The 23,367-nt window shown below is 41.5% G+C and overlaps 1 protein-coding gene across 3 annotated transcripts in view; it reads right to left on the bottom strand.

The window, feature by feature from the left end:
• Window positions 1-23,367, bottom strand: part of FKBP5 (FKBP prolyl isomerase 5) — a 127,376-nt gene that overhangs the window by 87,006 nt on the left and 17,003 nt on the right. Inside the window, exon 1 of one of the 3 annotated variants that reach the window (XM_062186009.1) lies at window positions 8,186-8,244. The exons of the other annotated variants lie outside the window; for them this stretch is intronic. The gene's annotated coding sequence lies outside the window, so the exon portion shown is untranslated. Of the gene's footprint in view, window positions 1-8,185; window positions 8,245-23,367 lie in introns of those variants that run through there. 3 annotated transcript variants of the gene reach the window in all.

Raw genomic sequence — 23,367 nt, forward strand, 5'->3', positions numbered from 1 at the left:
ACAACACTGAATGGAAATGCTGACAGCAGACATGGATTCCTGACCGTGGAGGGAAAGCAGCTAGTCTTTCAGCATCACACATAATTCCACCTACTGGTTTTTCATAGATGGATTTTATTTATCAGATTGAGGGAATTCTCTTCTTTTCCTAATTTGCTAAGTTATTATCAACAAGGTATGCTGAGTTTTACCCACTTTTCCTGTATCTACTGAGATGATCATAGTTTCTCTTTTTCATTTTGTGAATGGGGTACATGACACTGGTTCTCAGATTTTAAACCAACATTGCATCCCTGGGATAAATCCTCTTTGGTCATTGCCTTTTATTGATTTTATATGCTGTTGGATTCAACTTGCTAAAATTTTGTTAAGAATTTTACAAGTATGTCCATGAAGGATATTAATCTATAATCTTCTTTTCTGGTTTTGGTATCAGGGTGTCACAGAATGAGTTAAGAAATTAATTTGGCCGGCGCCGTGGCTCACTAGGCTAATCCTCCGCCTTGCGGCGCCGGCACACCGGGTTCTAGTCCCGGTCGGGGCACCGATCCTGTCCCGGTTGCCCCTCTTCCAAGCCAGCTCTCTGCTGTGGCCAGGGAGTGCAGTGGAGGATGGCCCAAGTGCTTGGGCTCTGCACCCCATGGGAGACCAGGAGAAGCACCTGGCTCCTGCCATCGGAACAGCGCGGTGCGCCGGCCGCAGCGCGCTACCGCGGCAGCCATTAGAGGGTGAACCAACGGCAAAGGAAGACCTTTCTCTCTGTCTCTCTCTCTCTCTCACTGTCCACTCTGCCTGTCAAAAAAAAAAAAAATTAAAAAAAAAAAAAAAAAAAGAAAGAAAGAAATTTTATGGAAGAGTTTACGTAAAACTGGTACTATGACTGCCTGAAATGTTTGCTGGGATTCATCTGTGAAGTCATGTATGCTTAAGACTTTTCTTTGTGGGAATTTCGTTTCTTTGTTATTTGTTTCTTCTCAAGTGAGCTTTGGTACTTTGTGTCTTACAAGAAATTTCCATTTCACCTATGTGTCTAATGTGTTGGCAGGAATAATTCATGTCACTCCCTCATTTGTCCGTACCTTTATCTCTTTCATTCCTGATACTGGTAATTTGTGTCTTTTCTCTCTTCTTCTGGCCAGGCTCAAGGTTTAGCAATTTTACTGGTCTTTTCAAATAGTCAGTTTTTTATTTCATCGACTTTCTCTACTATTTTTCCATTTTCTACTTCATTGATTTTAACTTTTTCTTTTATTAACTTTAGGTTTAACTTTCTTTTTTTTTTAAGTTTTTTTAAAATTTATTTGAAAGGCACAGTTACAGAGGGAGAAAGAAAGAGGCAGAGAGAGAGAGAGAGAGAGAGAGAGAGACAGAGAGATCTTCTATCCACTAGTTTACTCCCCAGATGGCTGCAATGGCCAGGGCTGAGCCAGTTTCAAGTCAGGAGCCAGGAATTTCTTCAGGATCTCCCATATGGGTGCAGGGGCCCAAGCACTTGGACTATCTTCTGCTACTTTTCTCAGGCCATTAGCAGGGTGCTGGATCAGAAGTAGAGCAGCCAGGGCATGAACAGTGCCCACATAGGATGCTGGCATCACAGGCGGTGGCTTTACCTGCTATGCCACAATGCTGGCCCCAGGTTTAATTTTCTCTTCTTTTCCTAGTTTCCTACGGCAGAAGCTGAGAATACTGATTTGTGATTTTACTTCTTCAATATAGACAGCCATGAATTTTCCTCTGAGCATTTCTGTTAAGTGAAGCCCACACATTTTGATTTATTTTAGTCAGTACAAATTTTTTTTTTTTTAAAAAAAGGTTATTTATTTGAAAGTCAGAGTTACAGAGAGGGACAGAGACAAAAGAGTCTTCCATCCACTGGTTCACTCCCCACGTGGCCACAACAACAAGGGCTGTACCAAGCCAAAACCAGGAGTCAAGAGCTTCATCTGGGTCTCTCACATGGGTTGCAAGGTCCCAAGCACTTAGGCTATCCTCTGCTACTTTCCCAGGCACATTAGCAGGGAGCTAATGGATCAGAATTGGATCTGCCGGGACATGAACTGGCACCCAAATGGTATCACAGGCAGTGACTTTGCTATGCCACAATGTTGACCCCTTGTCTAAGCTTTTATAATATTTATATATACATAGGATGCAGGCATCCCAGGAGGCTTTACCCACTATATCACAATGCTGGCCCCATATAAAACACTTTCCAATTTCACCTTTTTACCTTTCTTTGACCATGGGCTTCTTAGAAATTTGTTAGTTTTTAAATGTCTAGGAGTGTTCCAGAAATATTTTTTTATGTTTACTTATTCCTTTTTATTTATTTGAAGTGGGGGAAGGGAGAGAGAGAATCTGGCTCATTCCTCAAATGCTCACAACAGCAAATGCTGGGTCAGGCTGAAAGAACTCGTCCCCAGGCACTCCGAGAGGGGATGTGAATGTCCCAAGTAGTGGTTTAATCCACAGAACCACAACACCTGCCCCCAGCTATCTTTTTAACATTGATTTTTAATTTAATTCCCTTTTGGTCAGAATATATACTTTATGATTTTGGTCAATTTTAAAACTATTTCCACTGTTTTATGAATCAAAATGTTGTCTTGGTAAAAATGTCCTGCATCCAATTGAAAAATAACGTGTATTCTCCTATATTGAGTAGAACATGACACAAATTCCAATTGGGTCTGTTGGCTGATAGTGTTATTCAAGTCTTCTAAATTGCTGTTTTTCTGCCAACTTGTTCTATTTAGAGAGGCAAGGTACTGAAGTCTCCAACTCTAATTGTAGATCTAGTTCTTTCAGTTCTATCAGTTTCTGATTCATGTACTTTAAGGCAATATTATTAGGAACGTAAATATTTAGAGCTATTGATTTCATTTGATAAACTGACCCTTTTATCTTATTAAAAGATTTATTCCTGATAATATGCTTTGCTGCGAAATCTAATTTGCTGAAATTAGTAGAGCTATTCCAGCTTTCTTTTGATTAGCATTAGAATGGATTTTTTTTTTTTTAAAGTAGACTTAGACAACACTACTGGGATTTTATTTATTTATTTATTTTTTATTTGAAAGGCAGAATTACAGAAAGAGGCAGAGAAAGAGAGAGGGAGAGATCTTCTACCCGCTGGTTCACTCCCCAAATGGCTGCAACTGCCAGAGCTGTGCCAATGTGAAGCCAGAAGCCAGGAGCTTTTTCTGGGTCTTCCACATGGGTGCATAGCCCAAGGACTTGGGCCATCTTCTACTGCTTTCCCAGGCCATAGCAGAGAGCTGGATTGGAAGAGGAGCAGCCGGGACTAGAACCAGCACCCATATGGGATGCCAGCACTGCAGGCTGAGACTTTAATCTGCTGTGCCACAGCCCAGCCCCAGGAATATTCTTTTTACAATCTTTTACTTATAGTCTATTTGTACCTTTTTTTAAAAAAAAAGATTTTTAAAATTTATTTTATTTGAGAGTTAGTGTTACAGACAGTGAGACGGAGAGACAGAGAAAGGTCTTCCATCCGTTGGTTCACTCCCCAAATGGCCACAATGGCCGGAGATGTGCTGACTGGAAGCGAGGAGCCAAGAGCTTCCTCCTGGTCTCCCACGTGGATGTAGGGAGGCCATAGCAGAGAGCTGGACTGGAAGTGGAGCAGCTGGGACTAGAACTGGTGCCCATATGGGATGCTGGTGCCGCAGGCGGAGGACGCTGGCCCCTCTTTGTACCTTTGACTGTAAAAGTTTCTCATAGGCAGCATATGGTGAGTTTTGCTTTTTTATCCAGTCTACTAATCCTGCCTATTCATTGTGTTGTTTATGCCATACACACACACACACACACATATGATTTATTTATTTAAAAGTCAGAGAGAGAATCTTCCATCTGCTGCTTCACTCCCTAATTCGCCACAATGGCCATGTTTGGGCTAGAACAAAGCCATGAACCAGGAACTTCTTCCAGTTATCAAAGAAGGGTACAGGGTCCCAAACACTTGGGCCATCTTACGCTGCTTTCCCAGGTGCATTAGCAGGGAGCTGGATGGGAAATGGAGCAGCCAGGACTTGAACCAGCACCAACACGCAATGCCGGTGTCACAGGTGGAGGCTTCGCTGCTATGCCACACTGCCAGACCTACAGTTTATATCCAATGTGATTACTGACATGAGTTTGTAAAAGCCTGACATCTTATGTTTTTTACTCATCATATCTGTTCTTTGTTCCTTTTCTCCTTTTTCTTCTATCTCTGGACTTAAAATTTTCAAATTTAGAACATTTTTGGCTACTGCTCCTTCCATCTCTTCATTACTGAAGACTGCGTGTTATCAGGCCACTTGAAGTTGCTGCATAGCTCACTGATATTTATTCATTCATTTTCCCAGTCTTCCCCCAACCTCGAGAATACTTTAGGTAGTTTATATTGCTATGGCTTCGGGTTTTTTAATCTTTTCTCTTGCACTAATTTGCTGTCTATTTTTCATTTCTAGACAGTCAATTTGGGTTATATCCTTTATACCTGTATTTAATATTCTCAACCTAATTTCTTAAATGTATGAAGTATAGTTATAATAACTTTACTTTTTAAAGAGAGTTTAATTATTTTTTAAAAAGATTTTATTTATTTGAAAGAGAGTTACAGAGAGAGAGGTCTTCCACCCGCTGGTTCACTCCTCAAACGGCCACAATTGCCAGAGCTGGACCGATCTGAAGCCAGGAGCCAGGAAACTTCCTCCCAGTCTCCCACATGAATGCAGGGACCCAAAGCCCTGGGCCATCCTCCACTGCCCTCCCAGGCACATCAGCAGGGAGCTGGACTGGAAGTGGAGCAGCCAGGATTCGAACCGGCGCTCATATGAGATGCCAACACTGCAGGCCATGGCTTTAACCCACTGTGCCACAAAGCCAGGTCCCTGAATTTTTTTTTTAAGATTTATTTAGTTATAATAAATTTAAATATCTTTGTGTAATATTCCATCACCTATGTCATTGTTGGGTCTGTTTCTATTGATTGATTTTCCCTGTCGGTTTTATTTTTCCCACTTCTTCACAAGTCTGGTAATTTTTGACTGGCACCCAAATCTGAATTTTATCTTGGTGAGTGCCAGATATTTTTGTATTCTTGTAAATATTGACTTTTGTCCTGGGACTTGGTTATTTGGAAACAATTTGAACCTTTCAAGACCTGCTTTTAAGCTTTGTTAGGGGATCAGAGCACACTTCAGTCTGGGGCTACATTTGCCTCAGTACCAAAGCAAACCCTTCTGAGTACTGTACCAGATGTCCTGTGACTTACGAGGTTTTTCTGGTCTGGTTGATGGGAACACAAACTATTCTTGAGCCTGAGAAAGAATCAGGGATTGTTCCCTGTAGTCCTTGTGGGAATTTTTCTCTGGGTTTGGAGAGATTCCACACATTCAGTGAGCAGTAATCATCTAAAGACTTAACGGGAACCTTCTGCAGACCTCTGGAACTCTCTCCTTGTACAGCTTTCTCATCTCCGAACTCCAGCTGCCTTGGCCTTCCTGGGCTCCAAGTCTGCTCAACTCCAGGAGAGCAGGGAGCTTTGTCTGAGGTTCCCCTGCAGACTGAATTTTCCAGTATCAGCACAGGCTTCTCCTTGTTTGTTTCTGCCTTTCCAGAATCACTGTTGTGTTCTGCAGGTTGTTTGATGATTGAAACTTGCTTCATATATTTTGTCTGGGGTTTTTGAGTGTTTACTTGTTTTCTGATCACAGTCAGGAAAGCAAATCTAATCTCTGTTATTCTATGTTGGCCAGAAAAACAAGTTCATCAGTACATTTTTAAACTAGAAAAAGAGAGACACAGGTATTCTAAGTGGACTTCCAATAGGGGAAAAAGTGTCTCATAAAATAAACAAATTTGATCAAATTTTGCCTGCCTGAAATTTGAAGGGTATAATTTTTCCGCGACGCTACAAAAACCAAAGCCTGTAACAGTTATGTTAAATCTTACAAGAGGCTGGCACCGCAGCTCAGTAGGCTAATCCTCCACCTGTGGCGCAGGCACATCAGGTTCTTGTCCTGGTCAGGGCGCCAGATTCTGTCTTGGTTGCCCCTCTTCCAGTCCAGCTCTCTGCCGTGGCCCAGGAGGGCAGTGGAGGATGGCCCAAGTCCTTGGGCCCTGCACTCACATGGGAGACCAGGAGAAGCACCTGGCTCCTGGCTTCGGATCGGCGCGGTGCACCAGCCACAGCGCGCCGGCCGTGGTGGCCATTGGAGGGTGAACCAACGGTAAAGGAAGACGTTTCTCTCTGTCTCTCTCTCTCTCTCACTGACCACTATGCCTGTCAAAAAATTAAAAAAAAAAGAAAAAAAATCTTACAAGAAAAAAAAAAAAGTTGTGATCCTACATTTCAAAATGTCATTAACAGGGGCCTGGCACCGTGGCTTACTTGGTTAATCCTCCGCCTGAGGCGCCTGCATCCCATATGGGCACCAGTTCTAGTCCCGGTTGCTCCTCTTCCGATCCAGCTCTCTGCTTTGGCCTGGGAAGACAGTGTAGGATGGCCCAGGTTCTTGGGCCCTTCACCTGCATGGGAGACCAGGAGGAGGCACCTGGCTCCGGGTTTTGGATCGGCGCAGCACACTGGCCGTGGTGGCCATTTTGGGGGTGAACCAACGGAGGGAATGCCTTTCTCTCTCTCTCTCTGTAACTCTATCTGTCAAATAAACTAAAAAAAAAAAAAGTCATTAACAAATAAAGAGTACTTAAAAATTTCATGGAAAATAAAATTTAGATTTTTATTTTGATGCAAAAATTTTTAAAAAATAAATCCATACACATAAAGGATCTTCAAAAAGTTTATAAAAATGTGCATCATGAAAAAACTATATGCAATATATGCATGGATTTCAACGTATTTCGTAACGTTACCTTTTTTTAATTTAAAAAAATTTTACTTTTGGACAGGGCCAGGCTGGAGCCAAAGCTGCATCTCCCATATGGGTGGCAGGGACCCAATTACTTGGGACATCTACCTCTTAACTCACGTCCCATCTGCTTGGCAAATGCCTGTCACAAAGTTACCTTTGAATTCACATTCTACAAAGTTTTTGAAGTCTCCTAGCATATATTTTAAAATGCTACTGTTGTCCTCATAACCACAATTTTAAATGACCATATTATATTCTACTGAGTGCCCCCTTCCCCTGCAACACACACACACACACACAGATTAGTAATGAAATACCTGCCAAAGTCTGGACTGCCTCCATTGCAGAAACTGTTTGTCCTAAAATTCATATGGAAAAGTAAGTGATCCAAAGTAGCGGAAACAACACTGAAAAGAACAAACTTGTAGGATTCACTGTTCGTGGTTTCAAAACTTACTACAAAACTACAGCAATCAAGACCATGTGCTACAGACATAGGGACAGACACGTAGATCAATGGGATATAAATGACAGTCAAGAAATATACTCTTATATTTATATTTATATTTATTTGTTTCCAAAAAGAGTGCTACAACAATTCAAGGGAGGAAAGAGTCTTTTCAACAAATAGTACAGGGGACAACTGGATCTGCATATGGAAAAGATTATAAAGTTAAACACTCACCACATATCATATAAAAATTAACTCAAAATGGATCAAAAACCTAAATGTAAGCTATAAAAGTATAAAAGTCTTAAGATTAAACAGGGGTCAGGGCTGTGGTGTAGTAGGTTAAGCCTGCATCTGTGGCTCCAGCATCCCATATGGCCACCAGTTTGTGTCCTGGCTGCTCCTCTTCCAATTCAGCTCTCTGCTGATGGCCTGGAAAAACAGAGGAAAATGGCCCAAGTGCTTGGGCCCCTGCAACTGCATGGAAGACCCAAAAGAAACTCCTGGCTCCTGGCTTCAGACTGGCACAGCTCTGGTCGTTGAGGCCATTTGGGGAGTGAACCAGCAGATGGAAGACCTTTCTCTGTCTGTAACTCTCATCTCTCAAATAAATAAATAAAATCTTAAAAAAAAAATACACACACAATGAGAAACAGCTTCATACTTACCAGGATGACTACTATCAAAAAGACAGAAGGGTGGGTATTTACCACAGCAGTTAAGATGCCCATGTCCATATCAGAATCCTTGGGTTTGACATCCGGCTCCAGCTCCTGACTCCAGCTTCCTGCTAACACAGACCCTGGGAGGCAGTGATGATGGTTCAAGTGACTGCGATCCTGCCACTCACCTGGATTGAGTTCCTGGCTCTAGGTTTCAGCCTGGCCCAGTCCCAGCCATTGAGGGCATCTGCGGAGTGAACAAGCAGATGGAAGTGCTCTCTGCCTCTCTCTGTGTCTCTTTGCCTCCCAGGCAAATAAATAATTTAAAAAATACAGAGAATGCAAGTAATGACAAAGGTGTAGAAAAAGTAGGACCCTCATTCATGGCTAGTGAGAATGTAAAACTGCATGGCTGCTTTGGAAAACAGTCTGGCATTTCTTCAAAAAGTTAAACAGTCGCCATCTGACCCAACACAATTCCACTCCTAGGTATACACACAATAAAAATGAAAACACATGTCCACACAGAAACGTACAGATACATGTTTGTAACAGCATTATTTATGATAAAGATTGGAAACAACCCAAATGTCCATTAACTGATGAAAGGATAAACCTAATGTGGTATATCCACACAATGGAATACTATTCAGCAATGATGTACTGGTAACACACTACAACACAGATGAACCCTGAAAATATTATGCTAAGTGAAAAAAGCCAGTCACAGAAGGTCGTCTCTTTTTATTTCATTTCTATGAAAGATCTAGGATAGGCAAATCTGTTAAAACAGAAAGTAGACTGGTGGTTGCCTAGGGATACAGGGGAAAGAGAAAGAGGTGGACACAGGGAATGTCTGCTACATGGGTATGGATTTCTTTTGGTCTGGATGTAGTTTCTCCCCACCAAAACCTATGTTGAAATTTGGCTGCCAATGTACCAGTGTTGGGAGGTGGTCCTTTAAGAGAGATTAAAGTGTTTCCAACAAGACCATCAGTTCTCATCACGTCCGCAGACTGTTCTGCAGCAGGCCAGCCCTCTGCCCCTCCTCTCTTCTGCACATGCCCACTTGCCACCCTCCTGTAGCTTCCTGCTGTGTCACGCCATCCAGTAGGTTATGATGCAGGATGAGGCTCTCACCACAGGTGACCACCTGATGAACTTCCTTGCCTCCAAAAGTGTAAGTTAAATAAATCTCTTTTCTTTATAAATAACATAGTCTCCGTGTTCTATCAACAGAAAATGGGCTAAGACAGGCTGATAAAATGTTCTGAGGTGGGACAGCGGTGACAGGTACACAATTCTGTTACTATACTAGACTACTGCATTAGAAAAGAGTGAATATTATGAGAATTTTACCAGAGCCAAGCTGTTCTAAAAGTTATTCTATTATGATGGGGATTATGACACTGTGGGTGAAGCTGCTGCTTGGGATACCTGCAGCCCATCTACTCGGCTTCCGATCCAGCTTCCTGCTAATGCATCCTGGGAGGCAGCAGATAATGGCTCAGATGCTTGGGTCCATGTAACCCATGCAGAGACCTGGATGGAGTCCAGGGCTCCTGGCTTTAGCCTGGCCCAGCCCTTCGCTGTCGTGGGTGTCTGGGGCATGAAGCAGTGGATGGAAGATCTCTCCCTCTCTCTGTTTTGCTCTTTGTCGCTCTGCCTTTTGAGAGGTGAAAAGTAAATACAAATATAAAAAAAATTATTCTGTTAAATGGATGGAACATGCTTCATTGCCATTTTATTTATGCTATGTAATACTACTGTGAAAATTTTTGTGCCTAAGATATTTTTTAGATATTTTTCTTTCTTTTCTTTTTTTTTTTTTAAAGGCAGAGTGGACAGTGAGAGAGAGACAGAGACAGAGAGAAAGGTCTTCCTTTGCCGTTGGTTCACCCTCTAATGGCCGCCGCGGTAGCGCGCTGCGGCCAGCGCACCGCGCTGATCCAATGGCAGGAGCCAGGTGCTTCTCCTGGTCTCCCATGGGGTGCAGAGCCCAAACACTTGGGCTATCCTCCACTGCACTCCCTGGCCACAGCAGAGAGCTGGCCTGGAAGAGGGGCAACCGGGACAGAATCGGTGCCCCGACCGGGACTAGAACCCGGTGTGCCGGCGCCGCAAGGCGGAGGATTAGCCTAGTGAGCCACAGCGCCGGACTAGATATTTTTCTTAAAGATTATTTATCAATTTTGAAAGGCAGAGTTAGAGAGAGAGAGAGAGAGGTCTTCAATCTGCTGGTTCACTCCCTAATGGCTGTAACCACTGGAGCTGAGCCTATCTGAAGTCAGGAGCCAGGAGCTTCTTCCAGGTCTCCTGTGGTGGACTGAGAAGGCCATGCCAAGATGGCGGCTGGCAAGCGAGCTTTGTAACCCACCTGGCAATGCAGCCTGCCTGGCAACAGGCTGTGATTGGTTGGGGCATAGACCGCCCCTTGACCAGATTGGCTGGTCTTGGCTATATAAGCTGTTGTACTAACTGAAATAAACAAGTCTGCAGGCTGCTTGCCTCAAGCTGGCTTTGACCCCACTCCCCGGGTCTGTGTGGTGACTCCACGCCTGCCCCCACCACGCTCCTCCTCTCAGAAACAATCCACTGCAACATTGTTGAGAAATCAACTGCAACAGTCTCCCACATGGGTACAGGGGCCCAAGCACTTGTGCCTTCTTCTGCTTTCCCAGGCCACAGCAGAGAGCTGGATAGGAAGAGGAGCAGCCTTGAAAAGAATCAGTGCCTATACAGGATGCTGGCGTTTCAGGGTGGGGCTTTAACCTGCTGCACCACAGCGCCAGCCCCAATCATTTTCTAATTATCCTATTAATCCTGCACATTATGTGTACCTTCTGAATATGAAGCATGTCTAAGATCCCATACTAGGGGCTACAAAGGAAACAAGTCAGGTCAAGGATTTTTTGTGAAGTATGACAAAGAGACATTGTAATTGAAGAAAATTATAATTGGGTAGAAGAGAGCTATGAAGCATTTATAAAAATCCAAAGGAGGGGAAAATAGCAGTGTTTGAGCTGGTTCTTAAAAAATGTGCATACTTTCTTTATTTGAAGTAGCACACAGAAGTATAAAGAAGAGTTCAATGAGCACACAGAGATTTAATATTTTGTCATATTCACTTCATATGTGAAAATTATATACATACACATATGTAGTATTTTTCTTGAAAGTAGGGATGGATATATTAACACCACATAATGAGGGATTCATGACAAAGATCATAAGGTGAGAAAAGAAGGTTTTATAATTTAAGGGAGGTAATTCAGTAAAGACAACATTTATAATTATCTATATATCAAATAATACTACATCCACACATTTTTCTACATGCTAGCTTCTACATGTGGTACGTGTCTTCTTATGTTTGGCTCATTTCACTTAGTATAATGATCTCCAATTCCATCCATTTTGTTGCAACAAATGGGCATATGTTCAACTGGCAAGGGTGCAGTCAAAGTGCAAATCAAGGCTGGTATAAGAACACAACCCAGGTCAGTGCTGTGGGTGTAGCGGGTTAAGTTGCTCTCTGCGGTGCTGGCATCCCATGTGGGTGCCAGTTCGAGCCCCAGCTGCTCCACTTAAGATCCAACTCTCTGCTAATGCTCCTGGGAAAGCAGTGAGGATGGCCCAAGTGCTTGGGCCCCTGCACCCACGTAGGGGACCCAGAGGAATTTCCTGGTTCCCGGCTTCGGTCTGACCCAGCCCTGGCCATTGTGGTCATTTGGAGAGTGAACCAGCAGATGGAAGACTTCCTCTCTCTCTGACTCTGTTTCTCCCTCTCTGTAACTCCACCTTTCAAATAAATAAATAAATCTTTAAAAAAAAAAAAAAAGCCCATTCTAAGACTATGTGGTGACTATGTGGCTTCAGTACAGAATGACTGGGCAGAGAATGGTGAGAACGCAAGGGAGAGAGGATCCTCTACAACAAAGCCAGCAACCTCGTGAGCTGAAGGGAAGTTTTTCACCACAGGAGAACAGTGTGCAGTAAGACATGAAGACACACGTCATTGTGACCCATCCAGGGAACTACCGTGATCCAATTCAGCTGAAGTGGGAAACAGGCAGATGATGCTAAATAAACAGGCAGAGGCCTGATTGTGAAGGCCCTGTGTGCCAGAATAAAGATCTGAACTTTATTCCAAAGGAAATGGGAAACCAAAGCATTCTTAAGAAAAAGAAGTGACAATCAGACTGGCTTTGAAAAAAATTACTCTGGCAACACTCCAATGGCTGCTCATCTCACACAGAACCAAATCTAAAGTCTTCCTTTCACTTAAACCCCTACATGCTAGTGACTGATTTTCTCTGAAATTACTTATTACTCTCCCCTCACCCCCGGCTTTAGCTACACTTTGCACCTTCTTCTCTGTCTCCCTGAACTTCTTCCCCAGAGAGCTCCACAGCCCATGCCCTCACTTCCCTCAGGTCTCTGTTGATTTTCTTATCAGAGAGGATTTCCCTATTATCTGATGTAAAGGAACAAGAAATTATTGCAAACAGTTCCATTGTATTTTTTCCTCCACTCACCACCTGGCACATATATTTATTGTACATTGACCTTTCCTCCTTACGAGAATGTAAGCTGCGTGATAAACTCTCTCAGTAACTCTACGATAATTAGCATTTCTGTCATTTCCTGACAGTGAAACTCAGAGTCAGAGAGGCTAAGTAATTCATATATACTGGATATACTGCTAGTGGACAGAGGAACCAGCTAGAACTACTAGTGAGCCTGCAGTCTAACCATTTCACACACTGACTGCCTCCTAGTGCCACAGGTCTCTGATTCAGATTCCGGATAATCTCCTCTGACCAGGCTCCATGTTGACAAGCACTAAGATAACAAGAAGTCTGAATTCACCTATGTCCTTGGAAAAAGATACAGACTTATAATTTGTTATTAGCCCAGTTTTGTTTTGTTTAAAGATTGATTTTATTTAAAAGGCGGGAGGAGGATGGGGGGAGAGAGAGAGAGAGAGAGAGAGAGAGAGAGAGAGAGAGAGAGAGAATATCTATCTTCCATTTACTGGCGCATTCCCCAAATAGCTAGAGCTGGGCCAGACTGAAGCCAGGAGCCAGGAGCTTCTTCCAAGTTTCCCATGAGGGTACAGAGGCCCAAGGGATTGGGCCACCTTCTGCTGCTTTCCCAGGCACATTAGCAGAAAGTTGGATCAGAAGTGGAGCAGATGGGAATCGAACTGGCACCCATATGGGATGCCAGCACTGCAGGTAGCAGCTTAACATGCTATGCCACAGTGCCAGCCCCCTAGCTAGTGTTTTAAAAGCCAGGAAACATTTTTTAAAATAATGAATTAATATGCAAAAGGTAGCTGAATTTTATCCAACAATTATCTAAATTTTTTGTTTTAAACTCACAAATACTCAAACAAGATATAAGAATTTAAGAAACTAGATGGAATGTAGCATTTTATACAGAACTATTCTCTAAGGTCTTCTTCCAAGTATCATATTCAACTTCAGGAATAAAATTTAACTGTATCTTTAAGATAACCATCAAGGGACTGGCAATGTGGTGCAGCAAGTTAAGCTGCCACTTACATCCTGATCATCCTATATCAAACTGCTGATTTGAGTTCCAGCTGCTCCACTTCCAATCCAGCTCCCTGCTAATGCACTTGGGAAAGGAGCTAATGATGGCCCAACTACTTGGGCCCATACCACCCACATGGGAAACCCAAATGGAGTTCCAAGCTCCTAGCTTTGGCCTGGTCCAGACCCAGGTTGTTGTAGCCATTTGGGGAGTGAATCAGGAGATGGGTGTAACCATTTGGGGAGTGAATCAGGGGATGGGAGATCTCTCCCTATCATTCTGCCTTTCACTAAAATAAAATCATTAAACTGTTCTGATATGTCACTCCTAAGGAAGAACATGACATCTACCAGGAAAGCATGCAGGAAATAGAGTACCATGCACAGAATGAAAGGGTGAAGGTGAGGACTCAGTAACATTTCTTCTCATTCTTTTCTTATTTCTAAGATTATGCATCTCTTCTCATTTTTTTTAAAGGTCTTATTTATTTATTTGAGAAACAGATACTGAGACAGACAGACACACACACACACACAGACATCATGCTCAAAATGCTCACAATAGCTAGAGCTGGGCCAAGGCAAAGCCAGGAGCCTAGAGCCACAGACTCAATCCAAGTCTCCCATGTAGATGGCAGCAACCCAACTAACTGAGCCATCACTACTGCCTCCCAAGGTGTACATTAGCAGGAATCTGCAATCAGGAACTGAAGCTGGAAATCATACCCAGGCATTTCAACTTGGGACAGAGGTAATAGAGCAGCATTTTAACCACTAGGCCAATGCTTACCTCTCCCCTTTTGGGGGGAGTTATTCCTTCTTTTATTTTTAATTAATTTACTGAAAAGCAGAGTGATAGGGAGAGGAAGAGACAGGAAGAGGAAAATGGAGAGTCAGAGGAAAAGAGAGAGAGAGAGAATCTTCTACCTGCTGGTCCACTCCCCAAATGCCTACAACAGCCAAACTCCATCCAGGTCTCCCAGGTGGGTGGCAGGAATCCAAGTACGTGGGCAGTACTAGCTATCTCCCAGGTGTATTAGCAGGAAACTGGATTGGCAGCAGAGGCAAGATTTGATCCCAGGCACTCCAATTAGTGATGCAGGCATCCCAAGTAGCAGCTTAACCCGCTGCACCACAGTGCCTGCCCTTCTTGGTCATCCTTTCATCCCATCTCCCACAGCTGTTATCACCTTTTCAAAATGTGGTTCTCAATCCACAACCTTCCCCATTACTGCTTCATACCAGAATTAATCCACTCAGTTTCAACTACCATCTCTGTTGGGATAACTTCCAAATCTAGTCATCATTTCTCTCTCTCCAGCCTTTGATCACCCTCTGATTGCCTCAGAACCCTTTTATGTTCCTACATTTATGAAGAAAGTTAACTTTTTTAAAAGGGGCCCCTTCTCTATTTGCTTCACCCACGTGGGTTCAGGGGCCCAAGGACTTGGGCCATATTCCACTGCTATCCCAGGCCATAGCAGAGAGCTGGATTGGAAGTGGAGCAGCTGGGACTCGAACCGCTGCCCATATGGGATATCGGCACTGCAGGCAGCGGCCTTACCTGCTAAACAGTACTGGCCCCTTCTTATCTCTAGTGTGTGTGTAGATTGGTATTTTAATGGCAAATTTAACAATATCCATAAAAAGTTTAAGTGCAGGGGCCCACGCTGTGGCATGGTGGGTTAAGCTACTGCCCGCGACAATGGCATTGCATATGGCCTCAGGTTGGAGATCTGGCTGCTACACTTCTGATCCCGCTACCTGTTAATGTGCCTTGGAGGCCAGCGGAAGATGGCCCAGATGCTTGGGTCCCTGAACCCATGTTGGAGACCTGGAAGAAGCTCCAGTCTCCTGGCTTTGGCCTGGCACAGCCCTGGCCATTGTGGCCATTTGCGAGGTGAACCAGCAGATTAGAGATCTCTCTCTCTCTCTCTCTCTCTCTCTCTCTTTCCACCCCCTCTCTGGCTCGCTCTCTCTCTCTCTCCTCTATCTATCTATCTATCTATCTATCTATCTATCTATCTATCTCTGTAATAACAAAAACAAATATTTTTTTAAAAATCTTAAAAATATAGTTTAAGTGCAAATATCTTTTAGCCCAGCAGCATAACATCCGGGAAATCAGAATCTACCTGAGGATATTCTTATACAAGGGAGCAAAAATACATGCAAAACACAACCCTGCTGCAACAGTTAAAAAAAAAAAAAAAGAAAAAGGAAATTTCCCTAATGGGCTGTTATTATCTATATCTATAATGGAAAATTACAGAACAATTAAAAATAAAGAAGCAGCTATACAAGAACTGACATGAAATATGTTAAGAACTGGGCATATGTTATGGCAGAGTAGGTTAAACTGCCCGTTGGGATGCCCACATCCCATACCAGAGTGCCTGGCTCCAGTAATAGCTACACTGTGCTTCCATCCAGCTTCTGGGTGGTGGAAGACGGCCTAAGTATTGGGTTCTTGCAACCCATATAGGAGATCTGGATAGAGTTCCTGGCTCCTGGCTTCAGCCTGCCCTGGCCCTGGCTGTCGCAAGCATTTGAGGAATGGACTGGCAGATGGAAATCCCTCTCTCTCTGTCTGTCCCACTCTGTTGGTCACTCTGTCTCTCAAATAAATAAATACATCTCTTAAAAAAGAATGGCACAAAGGGGAGAAATGCAATTTACAGAATAGGATGTAAATATTCTGTTTGTATAAAGAAAATGCATATGCATTTGTAAATACAGAAAAAATATCTAGAAAGAAATACTTGTATGCTAAACCATTAATAGTAGCTAATTCTGGAGAATGGGATTCAAGGGAAGAAAGGCATTTTAACTTTCTGTTTCGTGTGTCTGTGTAGATAGAAACATATATTTGTACTTTCTAAAAATAATCAGCTAAATTTTTTATTAATAAAGAAAGAGGGGCCGGCACCATGGCTCAACAGGCTAGTCCTGGCTCCTGCCATCGGATCAGCGTGGTGAGCCAGCCGCAGCGCGCCAGGCGCGGCGGCCATTGGAGGGTGAACCAACGGCAAAGGAAGACCTTTCTCTCTGTCTCTCTCTCACTGTCCCCTCTGCCTGTCAAAAAAAAAAAAAAAGAAAGAAAAAGAAAAAGAAAAGAGGAGACTAAATACAGCAAAGGCTTTTAACCTTAGATGAACATTACTGATCTTGACTATACACAGTGCAGGAAACATACGAACAGTGCTTCATGGGAAACGCTTCCATTCATTCAGCTACTTACGGAATACCCACTATGTGTCCAGCACTGTGCCCGGTGACACTGACCATAATGGTGAGCAAAAAATGTCTACTCTCTGCTCCCCTAGACTTCACATAATGGCCTTTTAAGTCTCCATTTTTCCTATTTCCCCTGTAAGAACTACTCTGACATACAGGTTTGTGCTCTCATTATACATAGTATGCCCTCCCATAAAATAGATATTAATTAATTGAATCTTTATATCAAACAAAGACAAACCGCTTTGGGGGCAGACATTTAGCCTTGCAGTTAAGCCACACCCATCATGGTGAGCATCCCTGACTCTTCTTCTCCATGTCTTCTCACAATACCTTCAATATCAAGAGATTCCTGGGGGCCAGAGTTGTGGTGTATCAGGTAAATCCACCACCTGCAACACCAGCATCCCATATGAGCACCGGTTTGAGACCTGGCTGCTCCATTTCGTATCCAGCACTCCTTGCTATTATGCCTGGGAAAGCAGCAGAAGATAGTCCGACTGCTTGGGTCCCTGTGCTGACTTGGGAGATCTGGAAGAAGCTCCTTATTCCTGGCCTTGGCCTGGCTCAGCCCCAGCCTTGGTGGCCATGTGGGGAGTGAACCAGCAGATGGAAGAGCTCTTTCTGTCTCTTCCTCTGTGTAACTCGGGCTTTCAAATAAATAAATAAATCCAAAAAAAAAAAATTCCTGGCCATAAACAAAAACAAAATTATCCCATTCCCCAGTGGATTCAGATAAAAACTATTGATAAAACCAGGTACAACTCCAAAAGGAGACACTGGAGAAGAACCAAGGTGTATCTATAAGGAATTGTATGAGATGGCTTGTACATTTATGTTATTACCGAGGTTACCACCATCTTAGTCACATCAAACTGAAGATGTCACCATTGTCTGGACAGTTGGATATGTTTAATTGGGAGTGTGACTTTCCATTTGTTTCTATGCCCTGCACTAGTGGGTTGGTTCAGTAATAAATATGTGAAATATTTTGGGAGAAAATAACTCCTCAGCTTCCAATCCAGCCTCCTGGAAGGGGCATCCTGGAAGGCAGTGGATAATGGTTCAGTATTTGGATCTCTGTCACCCATGTGGGAGACCTGGATTGAGTTCCATGTTCCTGGCTTCAGCCTGGTCCAGCCCCACAGCTATTAGAGGCATCTGGGGAGTGAACCAGTGGCTGGAAGGTCGGTCTGTCTCTACCTCTGAAATAAAATGAAAAACAAGGACCCGGCACCCAGGTGTAGCAGGTAAAGCTGCTTTCTGCAGTCCTGGCATACTATATGGGCTCCAGTTCATGTCCTGGCTGTTTCACTTCCAATGCAGCTCTCTGCTGTGGCCTGGGAATGCAGTGGAAGGTGGCCCAAGTCCTTGGACCCCTGCACCTGTGTTGGGGACCCGGAAGAAACTCCTGGCTCCTGGCTTCCGATCGGCCGGATAGAAGGCCTTTCTCTCTCTCTGTCTGCCTCTGCCTCTCTGTAACTCTGCCCTTCAAATAAATAAATACATTATTATTTTTTTTTTTACAGGCAGAGTGGACAGTGAGAGAGACAGAGAGAGAAAGGTCTTCCTTTACCATTGGTTCACCCTCCAATGGCCGCTGCGGCCGGCGCACCGCGCTGATCCGAAGCCAGGAGCCAGATGCTTCTCCTGGTCTCCCGTGTGGGTGCAGGGCCCAAGCACTTGGGCCATCCTCCACTGCCTTCCCGGGCCACAGTAGAGAGCTGGACTGGAAGAGGGGCAACTGGGATAGAATCCGGCACCCCAACCAGGACTAGAACCCGGTGTGCTGGCGCCGCAGGCGGAGGATTAGCCTATTGAGCCGCGGCACCGGCCAATAAATACATCTTTAAAAATAATAAAAAACAAAAATATTTTTTAAAAATTTTAAAGAAACCTAGACGATAAGTGAAATTTAAGGGAATTAGCTAAGAACATTTAAAAAGAAAAAAAAGGGTTTTTTTTTTTATTGATTTATGTTTACTACATTTTTCTATAATCAATGTGCAATGTAACAAGAAGAAAGTGGGGCCAGTGCTGTGGCGCAACGGGTTAAAGCCGTGGCCTGCAGCACCAGTATCCCATATGGGCGCCAGTTTGAGTCTCAGCTGCTCCACTTCTGATCCAGCTCCCTGCTATTTCACCTGGGAAAGCAGCAGAGGATGGTCCAAGTGCTTGGGCCCCTGCACCCATGTGGGAGACCCAGAAGAAGCTCTTAGCTCTTGGCTTCAGCCTGGCCCAGCCCAGGTCATTGCAGCCACTTGAGGAGTAAACTAGCAGATGGAAGACCTTTCTCTCCATCTCTACCTCTCTAACTCTGCCCTTCAAACAAATAATATAAATCTTTAAAAAAATAAGAAGAAAGTAAAAATTATCCTTGAAAAGAACCCTTTGCATGAACAGGAACAGGTAGCTACTGCATAAAGCTCAGCTCCTTTTCCTCATAAACCAGGCCCTTTATGTGCTGGGTTTGTTAAGACGCCTTGTTTCTGTCAGTCCAACGCCCATTTGCCTTTCTGGAAGACAATATTCTGGGACATTCCTCTGTGAAGCCACTGCTCCTCACCTCCTGGCCTGGGCCTACCCTCCAGTCTGTACCAGGCAGTAGACCCCTCAACCATCAAAAGAGCTCACAGGTGAACACACAACCCAACAGATTCAAACAAAAATCAATCCTGAAAAGTGACCAGTTTTAATGAAATTATTAAAATTAGTATGTGGCTAAAATTCTTAAAAACAACTTTGTAACAAACAGAATTTTTGCTTAATATAACCCCTAAATGTTCTGCGTAACAATGGTTTCAAATCATAAAACTGGCAGTGAGACGGTCGTGTTACTTCTTTTGTTAAAAAGTATACAGTAACGAAATAGCAACAAATATATTATAACATTTCCATTTCTAAGAAACTTTCTAAACTTCATACTCGTCTCAAACAATAAGAATGTTAATACCATAAGATCACATCCTGTTAAAACAGCTAAGTGTAGAAATCTAAGGAAATACAGGTCTAGTAGGCATATACATTAATTACATCTCCTCTGATAGAAATTTTTTATAACTCAAAAAGTAAACACTCCTATGGGTTATGTTTTATAAGACACCCAAAACACCACAATATCTAAGAAAAAATTAATATATTTAATTTTTAAATAATTTTGATCAATTAATCATTTTCTTCTTAACACCAAGAAAACTATAGAGCATATTAGTAAGTTACAGGAAAACAAAGTTCAATGTTAAGAAAACTCTCTTAAGAGTGAAATGGGCTATCTTGTAAAACAGGGATCTCTTTGTCCTTGGAACCAAACTAAAATTTAAACTCTGTAATTCTCTGAAAATAAAACATTCCTGAAGAATTCAACTGATGTGCCAGATGTTTTATTTCTTGAAAGAATATAGCTGAACACATAGAATAATCTGCTGCATTTTTCCCCTAGCATTGCACAATGTTCCTGGCCCACAATGCACACACTGTAGCTATTATCATATTTAAGGATCTGACAGCATTGTTACACAAATCCTTAATATTCATCCCTAAGTAACTACATTAACAAAATTTCCAGTTTTCAAATAGTCTTGGATTTCAGTAGTTAAGTATCATATATATTTTTCCACAGTCTAAATACAATCCATTTCCTGAACTTTTAGCTTTCAGTTTCCTGTTCGTCAATGGCAATGCATAAACACACCCCAGCACAGTATTTCCACTTTTGACAACAGTGGACGTGAACTTAATGTGATCAAAATAATTATAGTGTATATAATAATACATAGCAGCTACGACAGCAAAAGGCAGAAACTTAATAATTTACAAAAATGCAACTATAAAGTATGTTCCTTATAGAAGAATTCATATAACAAACTTCCTTTATAACTTTTAAAACTCAGGAAAAGTTTCTTTCTTCTGAAAAACTGATAAGCTTTATCAGACAATAATTATAAAACCCATCCTGTTTCCTTTTTTCTCTTGCTTGCCAGGATGCTCAGAGCTAAATTTAATGTTCAAGAAACTACCATGCCTCAGATTATTGGTGTAAAGATTACTTCTCCCTCTCTCATCCTGTTCATGATTTCCGACGTGATTTATGCGCATTTTCCAACTTGGCTTTTAATGGTCTTTGTCTTTTTTGTTTTAATTATAAATTGTCAAATCTTTTTCAATGAATAGGTTAACATAAATTGTAAATTAAAATTGGATTAAAAGTTCATTTTAAGTTCATATTTTACCTCACTGCATAATACAATTTATATAAAATGTAGATTTTCACATATTTTCCACTTTAATTATTTCAATTAACTCATGATTCATTTCTAGAAAATCTAATGGCTTAAAAAAGGATAAAAATGACACAAGCACAAAGCTTAAGTTATTTAGAGACACTGATTAGGAGGATTTGAAATGTTCAAATGTCTTTAATTTATGAACAAATTTCATTTAGCAAATTGTAAAAAAAATTAACTCATAATTTTAAAACATTACATAAAATATTAAGCACATAAAGTAATAAATTCTCACATACTAAAGTACACATAATATTTTAACTTATCATATACCATTATCAGCACCCTTAGATATAAAATAGACAATAGATATAAAAATGTTCAAATAGTCTAGGAGTCTAAGAAAAAGTAGAAAAGCTGAGTCACACCTGTTTAGGAATTACAGACACACACAAAGACATGAAAATGTTCAGTATATGATAATACCAAAAGGTTTGTTAAATGGAGATAAAAGTGAGGTGTTATTTAAATGAACAAACACAAAATGAAAAAGAAAAAAACCACAAACTAAAATGACAAATGTAGTCAAAACCTAAATTAAAAATACAATGAATTAGACAAAGAAAATCTACAATGTAGTCATATTAAAAACAGAAAACAGAAATGAACAAATTTTATTATTAAAGACAACAATCTGTAAGAATGTATAAAGTAATATTAAAGCTTCCCATTTTAGGAGACACAAATATAAACTAGAAAATGATAATAAATCAAAAGAGCTAGATAATACATGTAAAAATTAGTTACCCAAAAAATCCCGTCCCTTTCTCAAAGTATGAGAACTAGAGGATTATTACTGAAAGAAGCTGAATTACAATAAAATTAATATTCTAAAAATCAAGGTAACAGCAAAATTTATTACTATTATAATTTAAAAGAAAAAGCTAGCAATCACCCCCCAGATATGTGGTTTAACAGATTTTTTTCAAACAACAATAAGATAACTCAACATAAGAAAAAATTTTAAAGATGGAACATGAAATAAATAAATAAATAAAATTAAATAAATAAAACTGAAAAAAAAAAAAAAAGATGGAACATGAAGGGACTTAGAAAAACCTACACACATGCACACAAATTCAGCCCTCCAAAAAACCCAAATCTAATTTTGAAGCATTTCTCCTTGCTTTTAATAGCATAATTAGAAGATAAAATGTATTATAAGAGGTAACCACCCAAATACAAGTCACAGACCTGAAGCAGGGGGAATAATCCCCTTCTCCCTTCAGAAAACTGAAGACAGGAAAAAGAAACCAAACCATAGGCAACAGAAACAACTGAACTGATACAGGCATTGAAGATATGGCAAAGAATCTTTTCTCGTACAAACATTTGTAGATTATGCAATTCAACCTTGCAGTGTTTAAAAATGATAAAGAAAAATCAGTGTTTCAGTGAAAATGAATCTAGTTCAGAGCCTGGTGTTTTTGGGTTTTTGGAAAGAATGTCCCAGAATTTGCGGAGGTCTTGGGCACCCTTTTGTAACCCAGACCAGTTTTCTTTTCTTTAATCATGGTAAACACAGAACACAAAAATATTACCCATTGCAAAATGATTTCATGATAAAATTATGTCTATAGTAACTACAAAATATTTGTACACTCTAAAGATTTGCAAAGTGCAGAGAGGGCATCTCCCACTTAACAACATTTCCAGGGAAGAAGCAGAAGTGATATGATAGTAACTGGTATTTGACAAGACATTATTCACGTATGAGAAAAAATTACCTGTTCTGTCAAAAGGGAAGGGAACATTTATTACTGAACAACTGCTGTACCCTGACTCTAAGCTTTATATATATTTATTCTGTCATATTGCATCTAGGCAGGAAATCAGTGTAAAAGAAAACAATGCTTAAACAAGGTTCCCAGAGTGATGAGTGGCATATATTAAAATGTAAGAGGCTAAAGACAGCTGATGTAAGCTTAGGGACTATGCAATAGAAGTGCAGGATCAGGCCTGTCAGGTAAAAAGTACAAGGATTCCCAACTTTTCCTGCTAATATTACTGCTCTACCAATAGCTCTGTAAAAGAACCTATGTTTCAACATGATAGAAAAAAAAAGTCCGCATTTTTAGAGAATGATATTTATGTTTACAACAGTATTATAATTTACAACTCTAGAAACAAGAGAAATAAATCCTTTTCTTGTCACAGCAGACTTTGGAATCCTAGTTTTAAGCATATTAATAGTGACGCTCATTCAAGAAATGCAATCATGGGTTTAAATCACACTATGACACCGCAAGAAACAGTCTGAGGCTAGCCCTGAAGGCGCAGGCCTGCTCA

This window comes from Lepus europaeus, chromosome 3, assembly GCF_033115175.1.
Source record: "Lepus europaeus isolate LE1 chromosome 3, mLepTim1.pri, whole genome shotgun sequence".
NCBI lineage: Eukaryota > Metazoa > Chordata > Mammalia > Lagomorpha > Leporidae > Lepus > Lepus europaeus.